Genomic DNA, 8,990 nt, shown 5'->3' on the forward strand with positions numbered 1-8,990 from the left:
TTCCCTCCTCTGAGACTGCCTTAGAAGAAAGTTAAGGGGCATCTTTTCCCAACACACCATAATCATAGCAATTCCCTTCCCAAAGGCAAATTCTTTCAGCTCAGGTCTTCTCAAGTATCCCCTTGGACTCACACAGATGCAAAATTGTGCTTGGCTCTCTCCAGATCTGGGAAGAAATGCATTAACAACAATTTCACAATCATTCAGTAAAGATCTGAACTCCAGGTTGAAGTTTCCATCCCTCGGGTCTCCACAGGGTGAAAGATTTGTGGGTGAGGATCTATACAGCAACAAGCACGATTGGCACTGCCATCTCCACAGAAGCAACATCTTTATCTACGTGGGGGCAAACAGCAGTGCTGCCCCCTCTGCTGGCTCTGCCGTGGGCACAGATGAGTGCAGCTGGGAACTTTAGCCTAAAATTACTGACTTATCCTGTCAGTCTTGCTTATAAGCAGAAGTCATACAGAGCCTCATTTCCCACCGAGAGGGAACTCCCGGGGACTAGGAAACTTTACTGGCAGAAAGGAAAAGGGACATGGACTCCAGGATCGCTAGGTCCCAGCCTGCTCCAGTTTGCACCTCTTCACACAGAGTGGTTGGGTCGAGGGTGCTTTGGACCCCTTGTCATCTCCTTCAAAAAACAATTTTGATTGGATTAGTGGATATTAATTTACCCAGGCATGGTGATTGAACTAAACCCGAATGATTATTGCCTCCAGAAGCATCTAAAGGAAAGCTTACTGCTTCAGTTTTCTCCTCTTCCATAAATTTCAGAGCAACCTCAGGAGAAACTAATACAAAAATACCTTCTCCTTATGATATCCTCTGTGGGGAAATAGTTGGATTTCTGAGAGGGATTTTTACAAGATCTGCAAATAGATTCACCGCCAACCACAGTTAGATCTCCCTGTTGAAAAGTGAAAAAGTAAAGACAGAAGGACAGAAACTCAAGTAGGTCAGCTGCATGCCTCAGGTCAGCAACGCTTAGCCTTGCCACACCTCAGGATAAACTTCTTGGAAGCCGTTGTCCAGGGCAACATCTTAGCAACACTTAAGATGTTTCAGTCTTGCTTTTTTTTTTTTTTTTTTTTAGTTAACCACCTGTCTCTTTTTTTCATTTTCCCCCTTACTTCCAAGGATGCTGCACAACTCTAATTCCCCTCATATTTGATGGAAACGGGCATACCCATCTTCACATTTCTATAGACTCGCAGAATCATAGAACAGTTTGGGTTGGAAGGGACCTTAAAGATCATCCAGTTCCAACCCCCCTGCCATGGGCAAGGACACCTCCCACTGAATCAGGCTGTCCAAGGCCCCATCCAACCTGGCCTTGAACACCTCCAGGGATGGGGCACCCACAGCTTCCCTGGGCAACCTGTGCCAGTGCCTCACTGGTCTCATCATGAAGAAATTCCTCCTTATGTCTAGTCTAAATCTGCCCCTCTCCAGTTTATACCCATCGGCCTTCTTCCTATCACTACAAGCCTTTGTAAACAGTCCCTCCGCAGCTTTCTTGTAGCCCCTTCAGGTACTGGATTTTCTGGATGACATGGAAGTCCAGCACTGAGCACCAGGCAGGGCATGGCTATAAAAGATTCATTCCACCTCTGGGCAATGCCACAGCTGAATTTAAACGTTCAGCTGCATATGGAAAGCATGTTTGATAAAGAATGAGAGACTAATGACACAGCATGACTCTGAGCGAGCACAAATCTTGTGTGATGTTGCCATCTTGGATTTTAAACCAAGATGTCAATTAAAGATTTGAATGAGGTCAATTGCAGTGACCCGGCTAAACAAGATGCAATTAACAGTAGGCTGACCTCTCTTACCCTTCCTCCCCCAAACCTCCTCTTGTTCTGTGTGGGCTTTCTGCTCCTGGGGCAAAAAAGAAAAACAGAGATTAGAACTAATTAGGTCTTACTTAACATGTTTGTTTAAACAGTTAACTCTTTTCTTTCCTGCTGTGTTTTTAACATACTCCTCATACCCTGTTAACAATTGATAAGGAAAGATTGGGATGCTTTTAACATCTTCTTTCAGCCCTCTTTTGCTCCATCTTACAGAAAATGCTGTCTAAAGCAAGCCGGTGTCTAGAGGTGGCACCATACAGTCAATGCTCACAGCAAAGAATACCTTTCAGGAAAGTCATGGTCCTCAAGTGCATTCTGTGGGATATAGTCTATAAATCAAATATATCTAACAAAATTCATGGCTGTTTCCTGCCCCTGAGCAGCACACCACCCCATAGAGAAGCTGACACTCCAATGGTTAGCTGCTAAGAGGAAAAGGGAAAATGGTGAGCTGCTCCCCTTTGTCTCAGGAAGTCTATAGCCTTCTAGCATTGACTGTTAGGAATATTTGCTTGTTTTACAGTATGGGAATGGGATATACAGAAATAGATGCTATATATCCATTGATAAATACCAAAAATGTACAAAAGCAAACAAAATGCTTTAAAAAAAGTGTAAATAAAACTCCTGTCCTGTGCATTACTAGTACCGGCTGCTGCTGTGCACATGCATGAACATGTGTGCTGAATGCACACCTGGCTGTGAGAAGGATGTAGAACTTGGGTCTGTGTTGATCAGAGACTCTCTGGGCTGCCCAAGGAAATGTCTGCCAAACTATGTGTCTGTCCTTGACATAAATAAATAAATACATTTATATAGAAATTAATTTATATAGATGAAATTTATAAGAGTAAGTCAAACAGTGAGGTTTTTATTGTTTGGCAGGGATGAGACAGTAGTGCCCATGGAGGAGGAAGCTTAGGGACAGGCTCTCAGCCATTGTAGATGCTGCAGGAATGGCAGGTCAGGTAGCGCTTGGGAACTGAAAATGTTTGGTATAAGATAATATACTACTATAAGGGATCATCCATACTAATAGGATCATCTATCATTCCATTAACACCAGGGATATGTAACTACTCAGAGAACCAGAAAGATCATTTTCACAACATCCTAATGGATTAGGAGACTTTCAGAGGATTTTAAGGTTGTTACTCTGTGCCCATTGTAGTGATTCTTAGGATCTTTCCTCCACCATGAAAATAATCCCCAACCTGTCAGTTTAGGCTTCATTTTTGTTTTGAAAACAGAACTTGGCTAAGAGGACGAAGCTCAGTCTTGCCTCAGAATATTTTATGTCCTGCCACGACTCTACAGACCACTGGGAATCTCAGCAAAGAGAAATTTTACTCCTGAGCTTACAAGCGCTTACTTTGCCCCTGCTGCTTCTCATCTACTTTTCTCTCCTCCTGGTGTCTATTTTCCTCCTGGCTTTGGTGCATACTAATAGAGCGACACTTGGCCCATCCCCGGGGGAAGTTGCATGCGGGTTTATTGGGAAGCAGAGGAGCGAGGAGGAATTTCATCACATCCAATAATTCTCCTACCGATGGGATGCCTTCAGGTAACAGGAGATTATTTGATTCCAGCCACTTCTCATTGCCATATCACTGCTGAAAGAGCGCTACCTCCAAAGAAACTTCACCAACATCCTCTCGGTGCTTATATCCAACCCAAACCATTCTATGATTCTACACTGTGCCAGCTTGCAAAGCTAAAATGTTCATGTGTTTCTTAAAAGTGCTTAGAGAAGGAGGCCGGCTCTGCTAAATCCCCTCCACTCATGATTTTAGGCTGATCAAACCCGCAGATTTTGCTTCTTGCTGTAAACATACATAGGAGAAAGGCTGGGCTGATCTTCCAGCACAGATAGGAAGCCGTTTCTTTCAGGGGGTGTAGAAAGAGCAGCAGGACGTTTTACTTTCATTCTTCATGTGATTATTATCAGCTCCTCAGCAGCGCTACTTCAGGATCCCCTTCTATGCTTTTGCCCCACCATCATTTCCTTTCGTTCCTCAGGCCAGAGCAAAGGTAACAAAGCAGCAGCAGGAACGGATTTGGTGTTCCAGGTCAGATAACCCCTAAATTAGAAGCAGGTAAGCCCTGATGATTTGCAGTTATCCTTTCCTCCACCTCTCGGAGTGGGGTGTCTCCCTCCCCCCGCCTGAGCGCCAGGCAGCCGCATCCCCGCAGCACTGCCGCCCCCTCTCGGCTCCTCGCAGACACCGAGGGGGAGAGAGGGAGAAATAAAAAAGGTAATAAAGAAAAATAGAAGAAAATACAAGAAACACCAAAAATACAAAGGAAAGAGGAGAGGAGAGGAGAGGAGAGGAGAGGAGAGGAGAGGAGAGGAGAGGAGAGGAGAGGAGAGGAGAGGAGAGGAGAGGAGAGGAGAGGAGAGGAGAGGAGAGGAGAGGAGAGGAGAGGAGAGGAGAGGAGAGGAGAGGAGAGGAGAGGAGAGGAGAGGAGAGGAGAGGAGAGGAGAGGGACTTACTATTTAAACAGATTACTTAATTACTTAAATTAATTAGTTACTTAAAGTGTTAATGGTTAAAAGAAGAGAAGTAGCCCTTTTGTAAGGGGCTGGCGAGAGCACTTCCTACCCTCGTGGTACCTTGTCATGGGGAAGAGGACAGGGAGACGGGAGACAGAGATTAGGGAAAGTGACTGCATAAGAGAGGGCTCGGAGGGCTGGCTGGTAGTGTGGCGGGAGGAGGGCTGCCAGGCAGGGGGGCTATGACTGGCTGTATTAACTACCAGAAATGAAACAGTATTAGACCGACAAGTTCTTGTTTCTGGGGCGCGGAATACGTTGTGCCATGCACTGCGTAAGACAGCCGTGTAGAGGACAGACAGGGAAAGTATACTAAAAAACGTTATCTCCATTTCACAGGTTCAGAAGGGAGGCACAAGAAGATTAAAAGGAACACCCAAGGTCCCTTGTGCACTGGACTGAACTGAGGATATGGCACAAAACCATAAGCATTTTGATCGGCTCCAGCATGGCATTTCAAGGAAGCAGGAGAGGTGTGTCTCTGTACCATTATTGATGCAACACTTTGCCATTTCAACTCGGAGGGATTCTGCAGGAACAAAGACTTTCCTCTTTCTGTCATAACTGCCTGGAGGTTCTCCTGACCCTTTTTTCCCCTCCCACTTTTCCAGGTGATTAAATTGCGCAGTCAGAAAGCATGACTACAATGCCAAGAAGCCAGCAATTTTAACACCACAAAAGGATAATTGAATACTTCAGGCCATATTAGTTTCAGCACAGACTGACCCTCAGCCGGGGATGACAGAGTGCCAACAGCTCCCAGCACGATGACTGACAGAACTGGGACAAGGCAAATTGCACTTTCGAAGCCTGCAGCAGAACAAGAGCTAAGGGATATGCTTTGCATTAAAAACAGTCATATACTGCATTCTTAGAACAAGGCATAAAGTAGAACAGCCCGTGACTACCTCCCTTTCCAACCATTCCATTTGAAACATTTTCCATCCTCCTCTCATTCTTCTCTTTTGCCAGTCTGAGAGAGATACAGTCTGCACTACCAGTGTAACGCTATTTATATCTTACACTCTACTGGAGATTTGTACTAAATTAAAAAGCTTTTGCTACCTGCGAATATCACATTAATTGAAAGAACAGCTCAGGGTGTGAGATCTATTTATGGGTGAGTAAAGACTGCTCTTCCTTGCCCCAACTAAGTGCTGCAACTGAGCTTCATTATTGCTGTACAAGAGGTCTCTCTGCTGTAACGACTAAGGCATAGCTGAGGCACCCAAGTGTACTAGATTTTGACACATCCCTCCCCCAGAATCTTTGCTCACATCTCCAATAACTGGATGTTTTGTAACATTCCCAGCCTGTATGTGTCTGGGGCTGCCCCAGTGTGAGAAATTAGGACACACCAAGTAAGACCCTAATGGGAAAAAACTACAGCTAAGCAAAGGTAAATCATAGAATAGGATCATAGAACGGTTTGAGCAGGAAGGGACCTTAAAGATCATCCAACTCCCATACCATGGGCAGGAACACCTCTCACAAGATCAGGCTTCTCCTGGCCTTGAACACCTCCAGGGATGCAGCAGCCACAACTTCCCTGGGCAACCTGAAACCTGCCCCTCTCCGTTTATACCCATTGCCCCCTAGTCCTATCAGGACAAGCCTTTGTGAAAAGTCCCTCTTTCAGTTTTCTTGTTAGCCCCTTCAGGTACTGGAAGGTCACTATAGGATCTCCTCAGAGCCTTTTCTTCTCCAGGCTGAACAACCCCAACTCTCTCAGCCTATCTGCATAGTAGGGGTGCTCCAGCCCTCCGATCATCCTTGTAGCCCTCCTCTGGACCCGTTCGAACAGCTCCATATCCTTCTCATGTTGAGGATTCCAGAAATGGACACAATACTCCAGATGAAGTCTCACAAGAGAGGAATAGATGGGCAGAATCACCTCCCTGGACCTGCTGGCTATGCTTCTTTTGATGCAGCCCAGGACACGTTTGGCCTGGGCTGTGAGCGCCCATTGACGGCTCATGTCGAGCTTCTCATTGACCATCACTCCCAAGTCCTTCTCTGCAGGACCGCTCTCAACCACAGCATCCCTCATCCTGTACTGAAAATGGGGATTGCCTCGACCCAGGTGCAGGACCTTGCACTTGGCCTTGTTGAACCTCATGAGGTTTATACAGGCCCACTTCTTCAGCCTGTCCAGGTCCCTGTAGATGACTTCCTTACCCAGGGCAAGTTTGGATTGTCCCATGGGCAGAGAGGAACCTGCATTCCATTTCACATCTTCAGGAATCTTTCGAATTTCTGCCAGTCACTATTTAGCTTTAAAAGAAGACCAAAAAGAAAAATAGTTGCTCCTGTTCCCACTGGTCCCAGGAACTTTGCATTCTTTTCTCTTCTGCAGTGTGGCTTCCCTAGGCAATACTCCCCCCATGGGATATTCCACAGCCTAGAGCACAGAGCTGTCTCCTGGGAAGCAAGCTTGAACCAACACAGAGTGGGAGCTGAAGGGAGACCAACATTTCTCAATTCAACTTATATATCCTCCTTACACAGTCTAAGGCAAGCTCCTACTTTCAAAATATCATTTATCTTCCAAAGTGAATACGAAATTCCCTTTTCTGGCCTCGAGGCAGCCCTCAAGAGGGGTGAAATACTCAACATTTCCTATTGCCACCCAACTTCTATCTGGTGCTGTAGATGTGACAGCAACACATGGAATAGGGAGCCCAGATTTTCAGTCTGGGAAATGAGCATTTTATAACCCAAACTCTCTTCTATCATTACTATATTGAGTTTTGGAGGCACACTTTAAACTCTTAAGTTGTTGAATCATGGTGGCCCAGTCTGTGTGCTGCAAAATTAGTTTCCTGTTCCTGTGCTTTGTCAAAAGTCAGCACTCATTTCGGCTCATGCTGATGGCTGATACTACAAGTAATAATAAACTAACATTTTTCTTTTTAGAGTGTGCTTTGAACACAGTAGCCTTCATTTAAGAATTATTTTAACAGTTCATTTCCTAAAATTACTTAATTAAAGCACTCTTTCACCTTATATCCATACACAAGCTGTCTCACAGCACGAGGTTTCACTGAAGCCATGGTATGACCACAGTGAATTCAATGCAAAATTACATAGACATCGCTCTCAGTGGAAAAAAAAAAATCACAAAACCCTACATTATAGAATTAGAAAGAAAACTTGTAGGATTATCTAACCATCAGGTTAGATGCTACAAGCAGAAGTGATCTGGAGAAAGTATATTATGGTCTTTTATTCTTGAATGGTTCTAGAAAATTCTATAGCAGGGATGGAATTTTCTATTCAATTACATTAGTCTATTTAAAATACAGAAAGGTAATTACAAAACGTCTGTTGGATTTTGCTTACAGCACAGTCAAAAGAGACTATCATTTAACTGAAACTAGAATTTCAGACATGCTTTTACTTGTTTCTAGTGTTGGTCCCTCCAGACCTATCTTGTACAGATCAGGTTAGTTACCGATTAAGTGCCTGGAAACAAAAGAGGTTATAATATGAAATATAAAATAATTCCAGGTTTTTGAACATAACTTTTGCTAAGACAACTAGTATTATAGACGACAATTGGCCCAAATCTATAAATCTGCTTGTAACTATTGATTTCTACAACAACTTTTGATCTACCACCATACATGTTTCTGTCGACCTACGACAACAGAAATGTCGCTCTGGCTCAATACAGTTAGATGTTATTTTCAGAACAGTAAATATAAGCTTTGAAGTGACCAGTGAAACGGGCTAACTATGTAGTTTAATATTTGCTTTATGCAGTTTGAGAGAATTGTTACAAATTCCTTTTTAAGCACTACAAAATGGGAAGTATTGTGCATAAGATGTGAGTTAATTCAAACCTGCTTTGCCATAATTATATGTTATGCAGTTGGCAAAGTTTTGACATAATGGTCTCAAAGTCAAATCTTAAACAGTCACTACATAAAATATTACTTTAGAATATGAGTTACGCACTGTAAGAATCCAACTATACCCATAATCGCATATCACTAAAGTATAAGTTGATAAAGGACTTTCTTTCATGCCTTTCTTACCTCTCCCACAGTGCTAAGCCTCTGTTAGCTGTGGCTGCACTAACAGAGCCTGGGAGACAGAGAGCAGAGGCTGCGGAAGAAGCAATTAAGACTGAGATGTCAACAAAGGCACCAGATACCACTGACGCCTCTTCCAGACTCAGTCCTTAGGCACCATAGCAAAACAAGGCACTCTCCCAAAACCAAGGTGTACTAATAAAGAGAGATTTGAAGTGGCACAGCCACCTCCCTAAGTGATAAAAATAAAATGCTGGTACACTCTATCTTCAAATAAGCCTCCAAGATCAGAATTACATAATGCTAATGCTAAGTTATTTTCTTGCTGTTACATAGTTCTTTAAACGGATCACATTCAACTGTGCATTTAGCCCAGCACAGATTTCAATTAATTCACGCAGTAAGTTCCTCTCCAACAACTGTTTTAATGCAGTGATAAAGAAGGCCCCCAATTTAATCTTCTGCCCCTCCATTTAAAAAGTGATTTTTAAGTGTAATCAAAAGACAGTGATTGGATAACAGTTCACTGTGAAGACTCCC

The 8,990-nt window shown here is 43.7% G+C and overlaps 1 long non-coding RNA gene across 1 annotated transcript; it reads left to right on the top strand.

Moving 5' to 3' along the window:
* Positions 1-3,810: 3,810 nt before the first annotated feature.
* LOC128851380 (uncharacterized) lies at positions 3,811-6,491 on the top strand. Its single transcript, XR_008448742.1, has 3 exons — positions 3,811-3,955; positions 4,753-4,886; positions 5,025-6,491. It is a non-coding gene; the product is annotated as an uncharacterized LOC128851380 (long non-coding RNA).
* Positions 6,492-8,990: the final 2,499 nt, after the last annotated feature.

Source organism: Cuculus canorus, chromosome 2 (assembly GCF_017976375.1).
Source record: "Cuculus canorus isolate bCucCan1 chromosome 2, bCucCan1.pri, whole genome shotgun sequence".
NCBI lineage: Eukaryota > Metazoa > Chordata > Aves > Cuculiformes > Cuculidae > Cuculus > Cuculus canorus.